Source organism: Perognathus longimembris, chromosome 12, assembly GCF_023159225.1.
Source record: "Perognathus longimembris pacificus isolate PPM17 chromosome 12, ASM2315922v1, whole genome shotgun sequence".
Taxonomy (NCBI): Eukaryota; Metazoa; Chordata; class Mammalia; order Rodentia; family Heteromyidae; genus Perognathus; species Perognathus longimembris.
This window is the reverse complement of record NC_063172.1, coordinates 45,331,530-45,354,554: the sequence shown is the minus strand read 5'-3', so window position 1 is coordinate 45,354,554 and position 23,025 is coordinate 45,331,530.

Here is a 23,025-nt window from a genome sequence, read left to right as displayed (position 1 = left end):
AATGGGTAGTTTATCAATTCCATACATAATTACATTAACAGGCTACAATTGTTCTCAATCACCCCCGGGATATTCCCTTATATTGAAATTTTGAACATGATCTCCGTGTACTTCCATAAAGAAGTTTTTTCTGTGCGTCATCACCACAAAGTCAATTCTTTTCACAACTGTCGAGGAGTTTATCAATTCCCCAGTCTAATTACATTAAAAGGCTGCAGTTGTTCTTGCTCACCACTAGAATATTCCCTCATATACAACTATTTACCATGTTCTCGGGTATACTTCCTTAAAGAAGCATTATCTCTCTTTACACATGACAAAGACAATTCTATAGACAAGTGTAGAGTAGTTTATCAATTCCCAGATATAATTACTTTAACAGACTACAGCTGTTTTCAATCACCCCCAGGATATTCCCTTATATAGAACTATTTACCACGGTCTGGGGTAGATTGCCTTTAAGAATCTTTATCTGTCTTTAATCATCACAAAGACAATTCTTTTGAAAAGTGTCTTGTAGTTTATCAATTCCCCGATATAATCACTAACAGCCTACAGCTTTTGTCAGTCACCCCCAGGATATTCCCCTATATAGAACTATTTACAGCATTCTCAGGTATAATTCTTTAAAGAAACTTTATCTTCCTTTAATCTCCAAAAATACAATTCTTTTGACAAATGTCGAGTAGTTTATCAATTCCCCGTTATAATTACATTAATATGCTCTAGCTATTCTCAATCAGCCCTAAGATATTCCCATTTCTAGATCTCTTTCCCACCATCTCAGGTATGCTTCCTCAAACAAGCGTTATCCCTCCTTAATCACCACAAATACAATTCTTTTGACAAGTGTTGAGTAGTTGATCAATACCATGATATAATCACATTAACAGGCTACAGCTGTTCTCAATCACCCCAGAATAATCCCTTATATAGTACTATGTACCACTTTCTGGGGTATATTTACATAAAGAAGCTCTATTTGTCTTTAATCACCAAAAAGACAAATTTTTTGACAAGTCTCGAGTAGTTTATCAATTCCCCGATATAATTACATTAACCGGATACAGCTTTGCTCAATCACCAAAGGGATCTTCTCGTGTATAGAAAAATTTACCACGTTCCAGTCATAAAGACTTAAAGAAATTATATCTGGTTTCAAAAGCACGCAGATATTTCTTTTGAAAAGTGTCCAGTAGTTCACCAATTCCCCGAGAAAATTATATTAACAGGCTACCGCTGTTCTCAATAACCCCAGGGATATTCCCTTATATTTGCCACCTTATCGGGTATACTTCTTAAGGAAATTTATATGTCTTTAATCATCACAAATACAATTCTTTTTATCAAATGTCGTGTAGTTTATCAGTTCCCCCATATAATTACATTAAATGGCTACAGCTGTTCTCAATCTCCCACAAGATATTCTCTTATATAGAACTATTCACAAGCTACAGCTGATCTCAATCAAAGCCTAGAAATTCCATTATATAGAACTACCACGTTCTTGGGTATATTTGTTAAAGAAGCTTGAAATGTCTTTAATGACCAAAAATACAATTTTTTGACGTTTTTTGAGTAGTTTATCAGTTCCCCGAACTAACTACACTAACAAGCTATGGCTGTTCTCAAATACCGCTGGGATATTCCCTTGTAAAGATCTACTTGCCATGGTCTTGTGTATGCTTCCTTGAAGAAGCTTTATCTGTCTTTAATCACCACAAAGACAATTCTTTTGACTTTTATCTAGTAGTTTATCAATTCCCCAAACGAATTACTTTAACAAGCTACAGCTGTTCTCAATCACCAGCTGGATATCCCCTTATATAGAAGTACTTACCACGTTCTTGGGTATACTTCTTTAAGAAGATTTATATGTCTTTAGTAACCACAAAGACAATTCTTTTGACTTTTTTTGAGTAGTATACCAATTCGCCAAACTAATTACTTAAACAAGCTACAGCTGTTCTCAATCACGGCAGGGATATTCCCTTATATAAACTACTTACCACGTTCCCGGGTATACTTCCGTAAAGAAATATTATCTGTTTTTAATCACCACAACAACAATTCTTTTGACTTTTTTGGAGTAGTTTATCAATTCCCCGAACTAATTACTTTACCAAGCTACAGCTCTTCTCAATCACCGCCAGGATATTCCCTTTTTTTTTTTTTTTCAAATTTTTATTATCAAACTGATGTACAGAGAGGATACAGTTTCATACGTTAGGCATTGGATACATTATTTGTACTGTTTGTTACCTCGTCCCTCGTAACCCCCACCCGACTCCCCCTTTCCTTTTCCCCCCATGAGGTGTTCAGTTCACTTACACCATACAGTTTTGCAAGTATTGCTTTTGTAGTTGTTTTAAAGGATATTCCCTTTAAAGGATATTCCCTTATATAGAACTACTTACTAAGTTCTTGGGTATACTTCCTTAAAGAAGTTTAATCTCTTTTTAATCTCCACAAAGACAATTCTTTTGATAAGTGTTGAGTAGTTTATCAATTCCCAGAACTAAATACATTAACAAGCTACACATGTTCTCAATCACCTCTGGGATATTCCCTTAGGTAGAACTACTTACAATGTTTTCCTTTATACTTCCTGAAGCAATTTTTAATCACCACAAAGACAATTCTTTTGACTTTTTTTGAGTAGTTTATCAATTTTCCAAATGATTACACTAATAAGTTACATCTGTTCAAAATCACTGCCGGATATTCCTTTATATAGAACTATTTACCACTTTCTTGGGTATACTTCCTTAAAGAAGCGTTATGTCTTTAATCACCACAAAGACAATTCTTTTTACTTTTTTCGAGTAGTTTATCAATTCCCCGAAATAATTACATTAACAAGGTACAGGTGTTCTTAATCACAGCCGGGATTTTCCCTTTTATAGAACTACTCACCACGTTCTGGGCTATACTTCCTAAAAGAAGCTTTATCTGTCTTTAATCACCACAAAGACAATTCTTTTGACTTTTATAGAGTAGTTTATCAATTCTGTGATCTAATTTCATTAACCAGCTACAGCTCTTCACAATCAAAGCTGGGATATTCCCTAATATAGAACTACATACCGCGTTCTCAAGAATAATTGTTAAAGAAGCTTCAACTCTCTTTAATCACCAAAAACACAATTCTTTTTGAAATTTTTAGAGTAGATTATCAATTCCTCCAACTAATTTCATTGATAAGCTACAGGTGTTCTCAATCACCTCTGGGATATTACTTTATATAGTATTACTTACCACATACTCCCTTATACTTCCTTTAAGAAGCTTCATAGGACATTAATCACCACAAAAATAATTGTTTTGACTTTTTATGAGTAGTTTATCAAGTCGCTGAAGTAATTACATTAATAAGATAGAGATGTTCTCAATCACAGCGGTGATATACCCTTATATAGAACTATTTACCACACTCTGGGGTATACTTGTTAAAGAAGATTTAACTGTCTTTAATCTCCAAAAAGACAAATCTTTTGACAAGTCGATTAGTTTATCAATTCCACGAACTAACTATATTAACAAACTACACCTGTTCTCAATCACTGCCGTGATATTCCCTTGTAAAGAACTACTTACCATGTTCTTGGGTATACTTCCTTAAAGATGCTTTATCTGTCCGTAGTCACCACAAAGACAATATTTTTTGACATTTTTAGAGTAGTTTATCAATTCCCTGAAATAATTTCATAAACAAGATACAGCTCTTCTCAATCACCGCCAAAGTATTCCCTTATGTAGAACTATTTACCACCTTCTTGGGTATGCTCCTTAAAGAAGATTTATCTGTTTTTAATCATCACAATGTCAATTCTTTTGACATTTTAAGTGTAGGTAATGAATTCTCCCAAATCATTAAAATAACAACCTCTGGCTGTTCTCAATCACCGCTGGGATATTCCCTTCTATAAAACTACTTATCACGTTCTCTGGTATACTTCCTTAAGATTTATCTGTCTTTCATCACCACAAAGACAAGTATTTTGACATTTTCCATTAGTTCATCAATTCCCAGAACTAATTACATTAACAAGCTACAGCTGTTCTCAATCACCACCGGAATATTCCCTCATATGGGACTACTTACCTCGTTCTCGGGAGTACTTCCTCAAAGAAAATTTATCTGTCTCTAATCACCACAATGACAATTTTTTTGACTTTTTTTGAGTAGTTTATCAATTCCCAGAACTAACTACATTAACCATTGCCAGCTGTTCTTAAGCACTGCCTGGACATTCCCTTATATAGCACTACTTACCACGTTCTTGGGTATACTTCCTTAAAGAAGCTTTATCTGTCTTTAAACACCAGGAAGACAAGTCTTTTGAGTTTTTTCAAGTAGTTTCTCAATTCTCTGAATTAATTCCATTAACCAGCCACAGCTGTTCTCAATATCCCCCTGGATGTTTCCTTGTATAAAACAACTTACCACTTTTCTTGGTTATACTTCCTTAAAGAATTGTTATCTGTCTCTAATCTCCACAAAGACAATTCTTTTTCTATTTTATACTAGTTTTACGATTCTCCAAGCTAATTACATTAACAAGTTCTAACAAGTTCTCAATCACCGCTGGGATATAACCTTATATATAACTATGTACCAAGTTCTTGTTTATACTTCCTTGAAGAAGCTTTATCTGTCATTAATCACCACAACGACTATTCTTTAGAGTTTTTCGAGTAGTTTTACAATTTGCTGAACTAATTACATTAACAAGCTACAGCTGTTCTCCATCTCCGCCTGGATATTACCGTATATAGAACTACTTACCTTGTCCTCTGGTATACTTCCTTAAGAAGCTTTATCTGTCTTTCATCACCACAAAGACAAATCTTTTGACTTTTTCGAAGTAGATTATCAATTCCCCGAACTAATTACATTAAGAAGCTACAGCAGTTCTCGATCATGGCCTGGATATTCTCTTGTATACAACTACTTACCATGTTCTCGAGTATATTTTCTTAAAGAAGATTTATCTTTCTTTAATCACCACAAAGTCAATTCTTTTGACATTTTTAGAGTAGTTTATCAGTTCCCCGAACTAATGATATTAACAAGCTATAGCTGTTCTCAATCACCTCCGGGATATTCCCTTATATAAAACTACTTACCATCTTCTTGGGTATACTTCCTCAAATAACCTTATCTGTCTTTATCAGCACAAAGACAATTCTTTTCACTTTTTTCTAGTTGTTTATCAATTCCCCAATCTAATTACTTTAACCAGCTATGGCTGTTCTCAATCAACTTGGTGTATTCCCTTATATGGAAGTGCTTACCAGATTCTCGGGTATACTTCCTTAAAGAAGCCTTATCTGTTTTATCTATCACCACAAAGACAAATCTTTTGACATTTTTAGAGTAGTTTATCATTCCACGAACTAATTTCATTAACCAGCTACAGCAGTTCTCATTCACTGCCGAGATACTCCCTTACATAGAACTATGTAACACGTTCTTGGCGATATTCCCTTAAAGAAGTTTTATCTGTTTTTAATCACCACCAAGTCAATTCTTTGACATTATTAGAGTAGTTTATCAGTTCCCCAAAATAATTACATTAACAACCTACAGCTGTTCTCAGTCACTTCTGGGATAATCCCTCATATAATACTATGTACAACTTTCTCCTGTATACTTCCTTTAAGAAGTTTATCTGTCTTTAATCACCACAAAGACATTTTTTTTACTTTTTTCAAGCAGTTCATCAATTCACCACAGTAATTACATTAACAAGCTGCAGCTGTTCTCAATCCCGGCCACGATATTCCCTTATACAGAACTACTTTCCATTTTCTTGGGTACACTTGTTGAAGAATATTAACAGTCTTAAATCTCCAAACAAGGCAATTCTTTTGAAAACTGTCGAGTAGGTTATCAATTCCCCAAAATAACTACATTAACAAACTACAGCTGTTCTCAATCACCTTGGGGTATTCCCTTATAGAGTAGTACTTACACCGTTCTCGGGTATACTTCCTTAAAGAGCTTTATCTGTCTTTAATCACCACAAAGACAATTCCTTTAACTTTTTGAGAGTAGTTTATCAATTCCCCTAACTAATTACCTTAAGATGCTCCAGCTGTTCTCAATCACTGCCGGGATATTCCCTTATATAGAAGTACATAACACGTTCTCTGGTATACCTCCTTAAAGAAGATTTATGGGTCTTTAATCACCACAAAGACAAATCCTTTGATTTTTAGCATTGTTAATTAGTTCTGTCAACTAAATACCTTAACATGCTACAGTCGTTCTCAATCATTGCTGGGATATTCCCTTATACTTAACTACTTAACTCGTTCTCGGGTATACTTCCTTAAAGAAGCTTTATCTGTCTTTAGTCACCAGAAAGACATTCTTTTGACCTTTTCAGAGTATTTTATCAATTCCCTGAACTAATTTCTTAAACAAGCAACAGCTGTTCTCAATCAAGACCAGGATATACCCTTATATAGAAGTACTTACCACGTTCTAGAGTATACTTCCTTAAAGAAGCTTTATCTATCTTTAATCACCAAAAAGACAATTCTTTTGACAATTTGAGAGTACTTTTCAATTCCCCCAACTAATTACATTAACAAGCTACAGCTGTTCTCAATCACCACTGGGATATTCCTTTATATACTACGTACATCGTTCTGGGGTAAACTTCCTAAAGGAGATTATCGGTCGCTAATCACCACAAACACAATTCCTTTGACTTTTATGAATAGTTTGTCAATTCCCGCATCTAATTGCCCAAACAAGCTACAGCTGTCCTCAATCAACCCCCGGGATATTCCCTTATATAGAACTATTTACCTCATTCTCTGATATACATCCTAAAGGATTTTATCGGCGTTTAATCACCACAGAGACAATTATTTTGACTTTTTAGAGTTGTTTATCAATTTCCCAAATAAATTACGTTAAGAAGCAGCAGGTGTTCTCAATTACTGCGGGGATCTTCCCTTATACTCTACTACATACCACATTCTTGGGTATACTTGTAAAAAGTCTATTGGTCCTCAAGCACCACAACGACAATTCCTTTGACTTTTTTAGAGTAGTTTATCAATTCCCTGTCCTAATTACCTTAACAAGCTACAGCTGTTCTCAATCACCTTCGAGATAATCCCTTATACAGATTTACTTGACACATTCTCAGGTACACTTTTTTAAAGAAGCTTTTTGGGTCTTTAATCACCACAAAGACTATTCTTTTGACTTTTTGAGTGTAGTTTGTCAATTCCCTTAAATAATTACTGTTATGCCAGATTTCCGGTCCCCAAAGAGCAGATACCGATGCCAATGCATGAGAGTCTTTATTGCAAGCTCGATACTGGACTCCCAACCATCATGGACACAGCGGATCTGGATTGAGAGCCCCGACCCTCAGATAGGCAGGGTTTTTATTGTGATTACAACAGGGGCAGGGTCTTTCCAACTTGGAAGATACTTGATTGGATGACATTTAGCAAGCAAGTCTTGTCCTATTTCTATTGGCTATCTACTCTTTCAGTTATCTATTTTGGCTTTGATATTGGGAACTGGCTTGGATATCAAGAATTGACATCAGGTGGTCATATAGCACTGATAAAGGGGGTAGAGCAAGTCACAAATGGGTTAAGCAAGCTGTTTACAGAAGCAAAATATTCAGTCAGACTGAACTAGTACCAACTTTATTTTAACAATTGCGACCATGTTTTCCCATTACCACAAAGCAAGCTTCAGCGGGCTAAAACAATCCAGTACTCAATCATAAGTAAGCCGACCTGACTTTTACCATGGCATTTATGGTTATTTCTATAGTCTATGACTACGATCATTTTTTTTTTACTGCTGTTACCATAGTTGCTACCCAGGTATAGAGGTAAACAAGTGCTCCCTACAGTTCTAAATGTCAAACTATAAGAATCTAGTCTCACAGTTGAGGGTGCAGCCCTCTGTCATGGAGTCATCACCAGGGTTTAGAAGCTGTTAGAATTTTAACACTAAAACTTATATTTAGTTACTCCAGGTTTCAGGTCAGTCCTTACATTACCTTAAGAAGCTACAGCTGTTCTCAATCACGGCTAGGATACTCACGTATATAGAAATACTTACCTTGTTCTCGGTTATACTTCCTTAAGCAGCTTTATCGGTCTTTAAACACCATGAATACAATTCTTTTGGCTTTTTTAGATTAATTTATAAATTCCTAAAACTAATTACCTTAACAAGCTACAGCTGTTCTAAATCAACCACGGGATATTCCCTTATATAGAACTACTTACCTCTTTCTCGGATATATTTCCATAAAGAAGCTCTATCGCTATTTAATCACAACAAAGACAATTCTTTTGACAATTTCGAGTACTTTATCAATTCCCCGAAGTAATTACCTTAACAAGCTACAGCTGTTCTCAATCACCGCGGAGATATTCCCTTATATTGAACTAATTACCTGGTTCTTGGGTATACTTCTTAAAGAAGGTTTATCAGACTTTGAACACCAGAATGACAATTCTTTTGACATTTTAGAGTAGTTTATTAATTCCACGAACTAATTACCTTAACAAGCTACAGCTGTTCTCAATAACCGCAGAGATATTCCCTTATATAGAACAACTTACCCCGTTCTCGAGCATACTTCCTAAAGGAGTTTATAGGTCGGTAATCACCATAAAGACTATTCCTTTTATTATTTTAGAGTAGTTTATTAATTCCCAGGAGTAAATACTTTGACAGGTTACAGCTGTACTAGATCACTACCGGGATATTCCTTTATATAGAAATAATTTCTTCATTCTTGGGTATACTCCCAAAGGAGCTTTATCTTTCTTTAATCACCAGAAAGACAATTCTTTTGACTATTTAGAGCAGTTTGTGTATTCCCCGAACTAATTAACTAAACATGCTACAGGTGTTCGCAATCACCGCCAGGATATTTCCTCATATAGAAATACCTCGTTCTTGGGTATACTTCCATAAGGAAGCTTTATCGTCATTATTCAACAAAAAGACAATTCTTTTGACTTTTTTAGAGTTGTTTATCAATTCTCTGAACTAATTACGTTTACAAGCTACAGCTGTTCTCAATCATCTCCTGGATATTCCCTTATATAACTAAATACAGCATTCTCCGGTATACTTCCTAAAGAAGCTTCATTGGTCTTTAATCACCAAAGAGACAATTCCTTTGACTTTTTTAGAGTAAATTATCAATTCGCTGAACTGATTACCTTTACAAGCTACACTTGTTCTCAATTATCGCTGGGATATTCCCTTATGTAGAACTAATTACCAAGTTCTCCGGTATACCACCTTATAAGAATTATCGGTCTCTAACCAACAGAAACACAATTCTTTTGACTTTTTTAGAGTACTATATCAATTCCCTGAACTAATTACATTTAAAAGTTACAGTTGTTCTCAATCACCCCCAGGATATTTCTTATATAGACCTACTTACCTCATTTTCAGGTATACTTCCTTAAAGAAGCTTTATCCTTCTTTAATCATCAGAAAGAGAATTCTCTTCACTTTTTTAGAGTAGTTTATCAATTCACTGAACTAATTACCTTAACAAGCTACAGCTGTTCTCAATCGACGCTGGGATAGTCCCTTATATACAACTACTGACAAAGTGCTTGGATAAACTTCCTTAAAGAAGCTTTAACGGTTCTTAGTCACCACAAAGACAATTATTTTGATGTTTTTTAGAATAATATATCAACTCACTGAAATAATTAACTTAACAAGCTATAACTAATCTCAATCACCGTCGGGATATTCCCTTATATAAAACTACTTACCGCCTTCTTGGGTATACTTCCTAAAGGTGCTTTATTGGACTTCAATCACCACAAAGACAATTCCTTTGACTTTTATAGAGTAATTTATCAATTCCATGAACTAATTACCTTAACAATATACAGTTGTTTTCAATAATCGCCGGGATATTCCCTTATATAGAACTAATTATCATGTTCTCGGGTATATTTCCTTAGTAGTTTATCAGTCGTTAATCACCAGAATGACAATTCCTTTGACTTTTTTAGAGTTGTTTATCAATTCCCCTAACTAATTACCTTAACAAGCTAAAGCTGTTCTCAATCACCATCCGGATATTCCCTTATATAGAACTACTTTATTCATTCTCGGTATACTTCCTTAAAGAAGCTTTTTGGGCCTTTAATCTCCACAAGGACATTTCATTTGACTTTTTAGAGTAGTTTATCAATTCCCCTAGCCATTTACCTTAACAAGGTACAACTGTTCTCAATCATCGACGGGATATTCCCTTATATAGAACTTCTTACCTCATTCTCGGGTATAATTCCTAAAGGAGTTTATTACTCTTTAATCACCACAAAGACAATTCCTTTGACTTTTTTTTTAAATGTGTGATTTATTTCTTTTTTCTTTTTTTAAATTAAATTTTATTGATAAGGTAATGTACAGGGAGGGTATAGTTACATAATAAGTTAGTGAGTACATTTCTCGTCATATTTATTACACTCTCCTTCATTTTTCTTTCCCTTCACCAGTTCAGATAAGCATATCTACAATATCCAGTATACCAGAATCATATACGGTGACCACAGGGGTACATCAAAAAAAATTCACCTAGTACATTAAACATAATTACAACAGTAAAATCCACCTGTTTCCAACTCTTGGAGTTTATTTTGCTTAGCCTCATCTTAAATAATCATATTGAAGTGCCAGACTTTGAAGTCAGGCCCCATTTTACCACATGAACCCCATTTTACCACGTGAACCCCATTTTAGAATCAAACCCTGAGCCAATCAGATTTGTACCTGTGTCCTAATCTTGCTTGCTTGAACACCTGATTGTTGTAACCTTGTTCTTTGCCTTTATAAGCCCTGTGTAATCACAGCTCGCGGCTCCCTCCTAACCTCCGCTGTGTGAGTGGGTAGGACGAGGCCCGAGTTGCAGCTCGCTTAAATAAAGCCTTGCCTTGCCTTTGCATTTCGGAACATCTGAGTCTTGGTGGCCTTCTTGGTGGTTGTCTTGCCACTTGGCATAACATTTGGGGTTTCGTCCGGGATAGCCCCAGGGACCCCCGAGACCCCAGACTCTGAAGGTAAGAAAATAGGGCTGTTCATTCTGTGTGTCTGTGTCTGTGTGATTTGTAGTTTTGTTTTCTGTTTAGGCCAGCCGATTGAATCTGAACCTGTAGGTAGTGAAAGACCAGCCGGAGTGGACACGCTCATATGGGCAGTCCTGGAGGACTTGGGGGACACCTCAAGCCCTCCACAGGGGGCTCAGGCTTCCCACTACCACCCTGAACCTTCAGGACTGGACCGAGAGGCCCTTCTAACTTGCATCCGTCTAGTCCACTCTATATTTGGGGTTGTCTGGTCCGCTCCTACACAGGAACGGGAGAGAGAGAGCCTCAAGACTGTGTGGTCTGCCCCCTCACAAGGGCAGAAGAGACTCAGTGAGACTGTGTGGTCTGCCCCCTCACAGGGGCAGGAGAGACAGTGAGACTGTGTGGTCTGCCCCCTCACAGGGGCAGGAGAGACATAGTCGAAACTGTAAGCCGTGGCTCCCGAAGTCTGTAAGTGTTGTCTGGTCTTTGTGCCTGTGATTATTTTTGTGTGTTTTTTTTCTTGTGCTGTGCCTGACTGACAAACAGATGATGGGGAACGTTCCTTCCTCTCCCCTGTACTTGACTTTAGCTCACTGGAAAGATGTACAGGTGACAGCCCACAATCAGTCAATCAGTGACAGTGTCCACAAAAAAGAACTCTAGGGAGACCCCCACCCAGCCTTCTTAAGCAGAAAATTATTTGGTGTGCTAAAATGTTTTGCTAAGACTAAAAATGTTTTACTAAAACTATCAAGCCCTGGAAAATGAGACTGGAGAATGCTAAAATCATTGGTTAAAGGTTTTTGTCTTAAAATGTACGGCCGATGCTTATTCTGCGCGCTTTAAGGTCTTTTGAAAATGTATGTGTGTGTGCATGCGTGAGTGTGAACATGTTCAAGACTACAGTATGATGCAAAACTAAGTTTAAGTTTATAGTCAAAGGGTCATCAAGTTTGGGCATTAACAAATGCTTTAAAGGATTTCTCAGGGTTCTTTAATTAAAATTAAAAAAATAAATCAGAGCTAAGTGTCAGAAATTTGGATTTAAAAGGATATATATATATATATATATATATATATATATACACTAAACTAATGGGGATAGAAGTAAACTCTCATTAACTCTATGTATGTAGGAAGAAATGGCAAATTGGGCCAATGTTTCTCACTAATATATTGGAAAGCTGAATGGATAAGTATTTCTAATTGTAATTCTTGCATTAAGGAAAAATGCAAAGGTCTTCATGCCATGCAGTAACTGGGACTGAAGAAAAAAAAAAAAAAAGGCTCTTTTGAAACAAGCAGCCCATAGGCAAAGGGCGGCACCTGGTTTCAGAATGCCTGTGAGCTTCAGTTTTTCCAATGCAGATAAAAGCTAAAATGTTGTGTTAGTGTTAAAAAGGCTTTGGAACTCAAGAATACATTTCTAGATAAGAAATTTGGAAGTAAAATTGTCCTAAATAATTATTGCAAATAAGAAAAGGAGAATTATGGCTACCAAAATGTTTAATTGCCATTCCAGCTTCTTTGTAGTTTTTTTTGTAACCATTTCCAGCAGGCCCACAGAGAAGCACAGGTGATTCCTACAAGTTTGTCAAGATCTAATACTGACCCTTAATAAGTTCCAGGTAAGAGAGCATGCTTAAAAACTACTTCTGTGTGGACCACCTTGTTGCTTATAATTGGAGTACAGTCGCCCCTTATAAGACTCACTGATCTGAATCTGCGGTTTGAAGCCAGCCTGGGCAAAGAAAGGTCCCTGTAAGAGACTTGTCTCTAATCAGCCAGTAGAGTGCTGGGAACGGAGTTGTGTGGAGCTCAAAGTGGTTGGCTGCTAGTCTTTAGCTGGAGGGCTGGGGGACAGCGCTCAGGCCCTGAGTCCAAGTCCAGTGGAAAGTCAATCCTCGTGGGACAAAAGCGATGGAGCATCCAGAGGCAGTAAGCCACTGCTTGGATGGCAGAGATGGTGTCAGATCCTAGAGTCACTCCTGTTTGGCCTTTCAAAAGTTAATCAAAGCCGGGAAGTCCTAGAAGAATAGTTCATAAGCATGCCTTTCCAATGCCCATGTCTGTCTACTGGGCAGGAACTTGCAAGTCATCTATGATAGTGGTTAGTAAGGGTAAGTTTGTCAAATGAGAGGATAGATTAAAATCTCACACCCCCCCCCCCGCATTTACTCAAAGCTCTGACTGGCAGAGAATTATAAGCTGATACATCTGTTTAGGAAAGAAAGCTTGTAGACCTGAGATTGCGTCCTTATTGAGATCTGTTAAAGGCCTGCAAAGGTAATTTTTTTAGTTCATCAGAGATCAGCTCCCCAGCCAGTCAGGAAAAAGTTTTTACAAACTAGAATGTTAAAAGGCACAAATTTAAAAACCTGAAGTCACCTATCTGGGCTTCATATTAAGAGAGGGCAAGCGTTGGCTGTCAGATGCACGTAAAGAGACTGTCCTGAAAATCCCTGAGCCTAAATCAGCCAGACAAGTCAGAGTTCCTGGGAACAGACTTTAGTAGACCCAGGGCCACGAGTTTTGCCTCCTGTGTCCCAGTATTCCCAAGAAGACTTGGAGTGGATAAAGAAAATTCCCATGGCCCACAAACCCCTGGACAGAGAAGGAAACAATGACTGGTGGAGAACTTGTGAAGGGAAACTTATCCTGCCACAAGGGCTGGGTAAGGGGATCCTTAAGAGAATCCACTGAGTGTCTCACATGGGAACTTGAAAAAATGCAGGACTTGCTCCGACACTCCAAAGTGAAAATTAGACAAGGAGATCAACTTATTGAAGATACTGTTAAAAATTGCAAGGCCTGTCAGCTTGCCAATGCCCCCAATCAACAAATTACTAAAGGAGCTCGCCTCTGTGGGAATAGGCCAGGTGTGTATTGGGAAGTAGATTTCACAGAAATTACAAATGTTTGCTAGTTTTTGTAGACACCTATTCAGGATGGGTTGAAGCCTATCCAACAAAGCATGAGACTGCGAATGTAGTGGCTAAGAAGATCATGGAAGAAATCCTACCCAGGTATGGCTTCCCATCCACCACTGGGTCAGACAAAGGACAGGCTTTTGTCTCAAAAGTAAGTCAGGGAATAGCCACAACACTGGGGACGGATTGGAAACTGCATTGTACTTATAGACCCCAGAGTTAAGGACAGGTAGAGAGATGAATCGGACTCTAAAAGAGACCTTAACTAAATTGGCCTTAGAGACTGGCGCAGACTGGGTGTCACTCCTTCCTTTTGCTCTGCTTAGAGTAAGAAATTCTCCCTATCAGCTTGGCTTTACTCCTTTTGAAATAATGTACGGGTACCCCCTGGCCCATTATCCCTAGCCTTCAGAGTGAATTGCTTGCTGATTTGGATGATGCTGAATTTTTGTGTAAACTCGATTATTTGCAGCTCGTGCACAAGAATGTGACCCCAACTTAAGGCATTACATGATTCTGCTTCTGTCCCTACCAGACCAGGGGACTGAAATCCTTAGAACCACGGTGGAAGGGGAACCCTAGACGGCATCGCCACTTGGTTTCATTGCTTCCACACCAGGCCAGCTGACCCCTTTGCCCTGGACGACGACTACTGTGGTGGAACATGGGAGGTCTCCAAGCACCACCCAACTCAGCCGCTTCGCCTTCACCTCAAGAAAAGAAAGTTAGACTGAATATTGTTATAATTTTCTTTTTGCATTCTTTCCTTACTACCCTGGCTAGTGTTGATGTTATTTTGGCAGCTCACTCCAAAGTGAGGTGACCCCCTTATTTTAGGTAGTTTTGGGCTTGCTCAGGAATACGGGTATAGCCACCCGACCTTTAGAGCACAGCTGAGAAGTTTATGTATTATTTTGTTGCTTACATTTGGATACTAAACACTATACAGCTAATGGTAAGTCTGTATAGCTGAAAGTTAATTTTCAGTTTGCAGTAATCCTGCAGTCCCTTGGTAAAGTAGACTTAAGGTTACAGGTTCCTGGCTAGGTAAGGTCAACGCCACTGAGTCAGCCTGAAGAAGTTACAGAAGATGGATGATCTTCACCCATCAGCCCCCCTTTAAAACCGAGGGACCAGTGCTGTTTTTGGGAAGATGAGGCAGGATAAACTAGAGGCATGCAAAACAGAGGTACAGAGACTATACTTGTAATAAATGGTGACAGGCCCTTTGGTTACTACATTGGGCCCTACTGGCCCATGCCTTACCTCTATATCATCCCCTAGACATGGAAGCCATTGAAATGGACAGAATGGAGCCATGATTGGCTCCCAAGGTACCAAAAAGAAAAAGGGGAAATGAAGTACCAGACTTTGAAGTCAGGCCCCATTTTACCGCGTGAACCCCATTTTACCACGTGAACCCCATTTTAGAATCGAACCCTGAGCCAATCAGATTTGTACCTGTGTCCTAATCTTGCTTGCTTGAACACCTGATTGTTGTAACCGTGTTCTTTGCCTTTATAAGCCCTGTGTAATCACAGCTCGCGGCTCCCTCCTAACCTCCGCTGTGTGAGTGGGTAGGACGAGGCCCGAGTTGCAGCTCGCTTAAATAAAGCCTTGCCTTGCTTTTGCATTTCGGAACATCTGAGTCTTGGTGGCCTTCTTGGTGGTTGTCTCGCCACTTGGCATAACAATATGTATTTAGCTGACGAGCTACTGTGCTCCTGGCAGGTCTATTCTAGACCCTTTTAGGTTTATTTATGGCAAAAAAGAAAGAAATAATAAAATAATTGCATTCAAAGGGAAATGGTCTAATCTTGAACGAATAATGTTGAGCGAGACAAGCTTAGAGTACAGAGGACAAAGGCGCATGGTCTCCCTGATATGTGGTTTTTGGAAGGGGAGGGGAGAACAGTATGGATCATGTCTGTAAAATAACAAACTTCTTTTCAAAAGGTATTTCTACATGTTTTGGTTAGCAACGTTATATCATGTCTCCTTTTACTAGTTTACAGTAGTTTTTCAATCCACTGAACTAATTACCTTAACAAGCTACAGCTGTTCTCATTCAGCCCCGGGATATTCCCTTACATAGAACTACGTACCTCATTTTCCGGTATACTTCCTAAAAGAAGCTTTATTGGTCTTTAATCACCACAAAGACAATTCTTTTGACTTTTCGGGAGTAGTTTATCAATTCACTGAAAGAATTAACTTAACAAGCTGCAGCTGTTCTCAATCATCGTTGGGATATTCCCTTCTATAGAACTACATACCACGTTCTAGGGAATACGTCCTTAAAGAAGATTTTGGGATTTTAATCACCATAAAGACTACTCTTTTGACTTTTTTAGAGTAGTTTATCAATTCCCCGAACATATTACCTTAACAAGCTACAGCTGTTGTAAATCACTGTAGGGATATTCCCTTATACACAGCTCCTTACCTCCTTCTGGGAAATACTTAAAGAAGCTTTGTCTGTCTTTAATGGACAGAAGGACATTTCTTTTGACTTTTTTAGAGTAGTATATCAATCCCCAAACTAATTACATTAACAAGCTACAACTGTTCTCAATCGTTCCCAGGATACTCCCTTTTAAAGAACTATTTACAGTGTTCATTGGTATATTTCCTAAAGAAGCTTTATTGGTCTTTAATCACCACAAAGACAATTCCTTTGACTTTTTCAGAGTAATTTATCAATTTCTCGATCTAATTTCCTTAACAAGCTACAGGTGTTTTCAATCACCGCCTGGATATCCCTTTATATATCTACTTAACTCATTATCTTGTATACTTCCTTAAAGAAACTTTATCGGTATTTAATCACCAGAAAGACATTTCTTTTGACTTTTTGAGAGTAGTTTATTGATTCCCTGAGCAAATTACCTTAACAAGCTACAGCTGTTCTCAATCACCGCTGGGATATTCCCTTATATTAGAACTACTTACCACATTCTCTGTATACTCCCTAAAGGAGTTTATCGGAATGTAATCACCACAAAGACAATTCCTTTGTCTTTTTTTTGTGTACTTTATCAATTTCCGCATCTACTTACCTAAACAAGCTACAGCTGTTCTCAATCACCACAGGGATATGCCCTTATATATAATTACTAACCTCATTCTTGATTATAATTCTTAAAGAAGTTTATCGGTCTTTAATCACCAGAAAGACAATCCCTCTGACCTTCTTAGGGAAGTTTATCAATTCCCCTACTTAATTACTTTAACAAGTGAGGGGTGTTCTCAAACAGTGCCGGCATATTCCCTGATGTAGAAGTACTTACCTCATTCTGGGGTATACTTCCTAAAGGAGTTTATCGGTCTTTAATAACCACAAAGACAATTCTTCTGACTTTTTTAGAGTAGTTTATCAATTCCCCTACCTAATTACCCTAACAAGCTACAATTGTTCTCAATCACGGCCCAGATATTCCCTTATATAAAACTACTTAACACATTCATTGGTATACATCCTGAAGGAGTATATCAGTCTTTAATCAACAAAAAGACAGTTCCTTTGACTGTTTTAGAGTAGATTAGATTTAGTAGTAGATTTAGAGTAGAGTAGATTATCAAACTTATTACCTTAACAAGCTACAGCTTTTGTAATTCACCCCTGGGATATTGCCATATATACAACTCCTTACCTGGTTCTCGGGTATACTTCTTAAGGATTTTTGTCGGTCTTTAATCACCAGAAAGACAATTGTTTTAACTTTATCAGAGTAGTTTATCAATTCCCTGAACTAATTACCTTAACAAGCTACAGCTGTTCTCAATCACCATCAGAATATTCCCTTATGTAGAACTACTTTAATCGTTTTTGGGTATACTTCCTTAAAGAAGATTTTGGGTCTTTAATCTGCAAAAGGACAATTCTTTTGACTTTTTAGAGTAGTTTATCAATTCTCCCACCTAATTATCTTAACAAGCTACAACTGTTCTCAATCACCGGGTATACCCTTATGTATAACTAATTACCACATTCTGGGATATACTTCCTTAGAAGAATTGTAGGTCTTTAATCAACAGCAACACAATTCTTTTGACTTTTTTAGAGTAGTTTATCAATTCCCCTTGCGAATTACCTTAACAATCTACAGCTGTTCTCAATCACCGCACAGACAGTCCCTTATATGAAAGTACTTACCACGTTCTCGGGTATACTAACTAATGGAGATTATTGGTCTGTAAACACCACAAAGACAATTACTTTGACTGTTTTAGAGTACTTTATCAATTCGGCTGTAGTTCCTACAAAAACCTTTCTATCTCTTCAATCTCCACAAAGATAATTCTTTTCAAGAATGTCGTGTAGTTGATCAATTCCACAAACTATTTACATTAACAAACTACAGCTGTTCTCAATCACTGCCGGGATATTCCCTGATATAGAACGACTTACCACGTTCTAGGGTATGGTTCCTAAAAGAACCTTTATCTCTCTTCAATCACCACAAAGTAAATTCTTTTGAGGAGGGATGAGTAGCTTATCAATTCCCTGAATTAATTATATTAACAAGCTACAGCTGTTCAGAATCACCGCCTGGATATTCCCTGATATAGAACTTACCACGTTCTTGGGTACAGTTCCTAAAAGAACCTTTATCTCTCTTTAATCACCGCAAACAAACAAAATTCTTTTGAGGAGGGACAAGTAATTTATCAGTTTCCTGAAATAATTACATTAACAAGCTACAGCTGTTCTCAATCACCACCGGGATATTCCTTGATATGAAACTACTTAGCAAGTTCACGAGAATAGTTCCTAAAAGGACCTTTATCTCTCTTCAATCACAACAAAGACAATGGTTTGAAGAGTGTCGAGTAATTTATCAGTTCCTAGAAGTAACTGAATTAACTAGCTACAGCTGTTCTCAATCACCACCGGGATATTCCCTGACATAGAACTACTTAACACGTTCTTGGGTATAATTCTAAAAGAAGCTTTATCTCTCTTTGATCACCACAAAGACAATTCTTTGAAGATTGTCGAGTAGTTTATCAATTCCACGAATTAATTACATTAATCAGCTACAGCTGTTCTCAATCACCGCCGGGATATTCCATGATATAGAGCTACTGACCACGTTTTTGGGCATTGTTCCTAGAAGAAGCTTTATCTCTCTTCAATCACCACAAAGACCATTCTTTTGAAGACTGTAGAGTGGATTATCAGTTCACTGAACTAATTACATTAACATGCTACAACTGTTCTCAACCACCGCAGGGATATTTTCTGACATAGATCTACTTACCACGTTCTAGGGAATAGTTCCTAAAAGGATATTTATCTCTCTTCAATCACAACAAAGACAATGTTTTGAAGAGAGTCGAGAAGTTTATCAGTTCCACGAACTAATCACATTGGCAATCTACAGCTGTTCTCAACCACCGCCGGGATATTCCCTGATATAGAACCAGGTTTTCGGGTATAGATCCTCAAAGAACCTTTATCTCTCTTCAATCACCACGAAGACAATTCTTTGAAGAGTTCCGTGTAGTTTTTCAATTCCCCAAACTAATTAAATTAACATGCTCACTCACCAGCGGGATATTCACTGACATAGAACTACTTAACCTGTATTCGTGTATACATCCTAAAAGAACTTTTATCTCTCTTCAGTCACCACAAGGACAATTCTTTTGAAGAGTGTCGAGTAGTTTATCAATTCCCCGAGCTAATTAAATTAATATATTACAACTGTTCTCAATCACCGCTGGAATATTCCCAGATATAATACTACTTACTACGTTCTTGGGTATATTTCCTAAAAGAAACTTTATCTCTCCTCAACCACCACAAACACAGTTCTTTTGAAGAGGTCAAGTAATTCTTCAGTTCCCTGAACTAATGACATTAAAAAGTTACAGCTATTCTCAATCTATGCCAGGATATTCTCTTGTATAGAATACTAACCTCATTCTCAGGTATACTTCCTAAAGGAGTTTATCGGTCTATACTCACCATATAGAGAATTCTTATTACTTTTGTCGAGTAGGTTATCAATTACCTGAACTAATTACCTTAATAAGCTACACCTGTTCTCAAATACTAATGGGATATTCTATGATATAGTACTATTTACCACTTCCTTGCTTATACTTCCTAAAGGAATTTATCAGTCTTTAATCACAAGAAAGACAATTCGTTTGACTTTAGAGTACTTAACAAGTTCCCCGTCCTAATTACCTTAAGAAGCTACAGCTGTTCTAACTCACCGGGGGATATTCCCTTATATAGAATTACTTACCTTGTTCTCTGGTATACTTCCTAAAGGAGTTTATCGGTCTTTAATCACCACAAAGACAATTCTTTTGACTTTTTTTAGAGTAGATTATCATTTCCCGAACTAATTTCCTTAACAAGTTACAGCTGTTCTCAATCATCGCCCAGATATTCTCTTATATAGAACTACTTACCACGTTCTCAGGTATACTTCCTCAAAGAAGTTTTGTCCGTCTTTAATCACCACAGAGACAATTCCTTTGGTTTTTTTTTTAGAGTAGTTAATCAATTCCCCGAACTAATTACCTTATCTAGCTGCAGCTGTTCTCAATCACCTCCAGGATATTCCCTTATATAGAACTACCTTCCACGTTCTCGGGTATACTTCCTTAAAGAAGATTTTTCCATCTTTAATCACCACAGAGACAACACTTTGGATTTTTTTTTACAACAGGTTATTAATTCCCCTAACTAATTACATTAACAATCTACAGCGAATCTCAGTCACCACCGGGATATTATCTTATATTGAACTACTTAACATGTTCTCGGGTATACTTTCTTAAAGAAGTTTTTCCGTCTTTAATCACAACAAAGAAAATTCTTTTGACTTTTTCAGAGTATTTAATCAACTCCCTGAACTAATTACCTTAACAAGCTACAGATGTTGTCAATCACCGCCGGGATATTCCCTCATATAGGACTATCTACCCTGTTCCCAGATATACTTCCATAAAGAAGAGTTTTCCACCACAGAGACTATTATTTGAGTTTTGAGAGTAGTTCTTCAATTCTCCGAACTAATTACCTTAACAAGCTACAGATGTTCACAATCACCGCCGAGATGTTCCCTTATATAGAAACACTTACCAAGTTCTCGGGCATACTTCTTAAATATGTTTTTCGGTCTTTAATTACCACAAAGACAATTATTTTGACTTTTTGAGAGGAGATTATCAATTCCCCGAACCGTTTACCCTCACAGCCTACAGCTGTTCTAAATCACCGCTGGGATATTCCCCTATATAGAACAACTTAACATGTTCTGTCCTATACTTCCTTAAAGAAGTTTTTTTCAGTATTCAGTCATCACAACGACAATTCTTTTGACTTTTTCAGAGTAGTTAATCAATTCCCCAAACTAATTACCTTAATGAGCTACAGGTTTAATCAATCACTTCTGGGATATTCCCTTACATAGAACTACTTACCAGGTTCTCGGGTATACTTCATTAAAGAAGTATTTTCCGTCATTAATCACCACAGACACAATTCTTTTTACTTTTATACTAGGCAATCAATTCCCCTACCTAATAACCTTAACAAGCTACAGCTGTTGTCAATCACCGCCAGGACACTCCCTTATATATAATTATTTACCATGTTCTCAGGTATACTTCCTAAAAGAAGTTTTTTCTGTCTTTAATCACCAAAGACAATTTTTTGACCTTTTTAGAGTAGGTTATCAAATCTCCGAACTAATTACCTTAATAAGCTACAGCTTTTCTCAATCACCGCTGCTATATTCCCTTATATACAACTACTTACCACGTTTTTGTGTATACTTCCTTAAAGAAGTCTATTTCTGCCTTTTATTACCATGATGACAATTCTTTTTTGCTATTTTAGAGTAGGTTATCCATTCCCTGAACGAATCCCTTAACAACCAACAGCTGTTCTCAATCACAACTGGGATATTCCCTTATATAGAACTACTTACCACGGTCTCTGGTATGCTTCCTTAAAGAAGTTTGTTCTGTCTTTAATCACCAAAAAGACAATTGTTTTGTCTTTTTTTAGAGCAAGTAATAAATTCCCCTATCTAATTAACTTAACAAGCTACAGCTGTTCTAAATCACCACCAGAATATTCACTTATATAAAACTATTTACCACTTTCTCAGGTATAATACTTTAAAGGAGATTTTTTCGCCCTATTGACAACAAAGACAATTATTTTGTCTTTTTTAGAGAAATTTATCAATTTTTGGAAGTATTTGCATTAACAAGCTACAGCTATTCTCAATCACCACTGGGATATTCCCTTATACAAAACTACTTACCTCGTTCTCAGGTACACTTCTTAAAAGAAGTTTTATCCATCTTTTTTCACCACAAAGACAATTCTTTTGACATTTCAAAAGTACTTTCTCAATTCCCAGAATTAATTACCTTAACATGCTACAGCTGTTCTCAATCACTGCCGGGATATTCCCTTATGTAGATCTACTTACCTCCTTCTCTGGTACACTACCTTAAAGAAGTTTTTCCATGTTTAGTCACCACAAAGGCAATTCTTTTGCCTTTTTTAAAATAGGTTATCAATTCCCCGAACTAATAACCTTAACAAACTACAGCTTTTCTTAAAATCCTACTGGATATTCCCTTATGTAGTACTACTTATTACATTCTACGGTATACTTCGTTAAAGAAGTTTTTTTCATCTTTAATCACCACAATGACAATTCTTTTGATTTTTTTAGAGTAGTTTATCAGTTCCTGGAACTAATGACAATAACAAGCCACAGCTGTTCTCAATCACCGACAGGATATTCCCCTTATAGAGAACTACTTACCACATTCTCGGCTATACTTCCTTTAAGAAGTATTTGCCGACTTTAATCACCTAAAAGACAATTCCTTTGACTTTTATGGAGTATTTAATCAATTTCCAGAACTGATTACCTTAATAAGCTACAGCTGTTCTAAATCACCGCCGAGATATTCCCTTATATACAACTACTTACCACATTCTCGG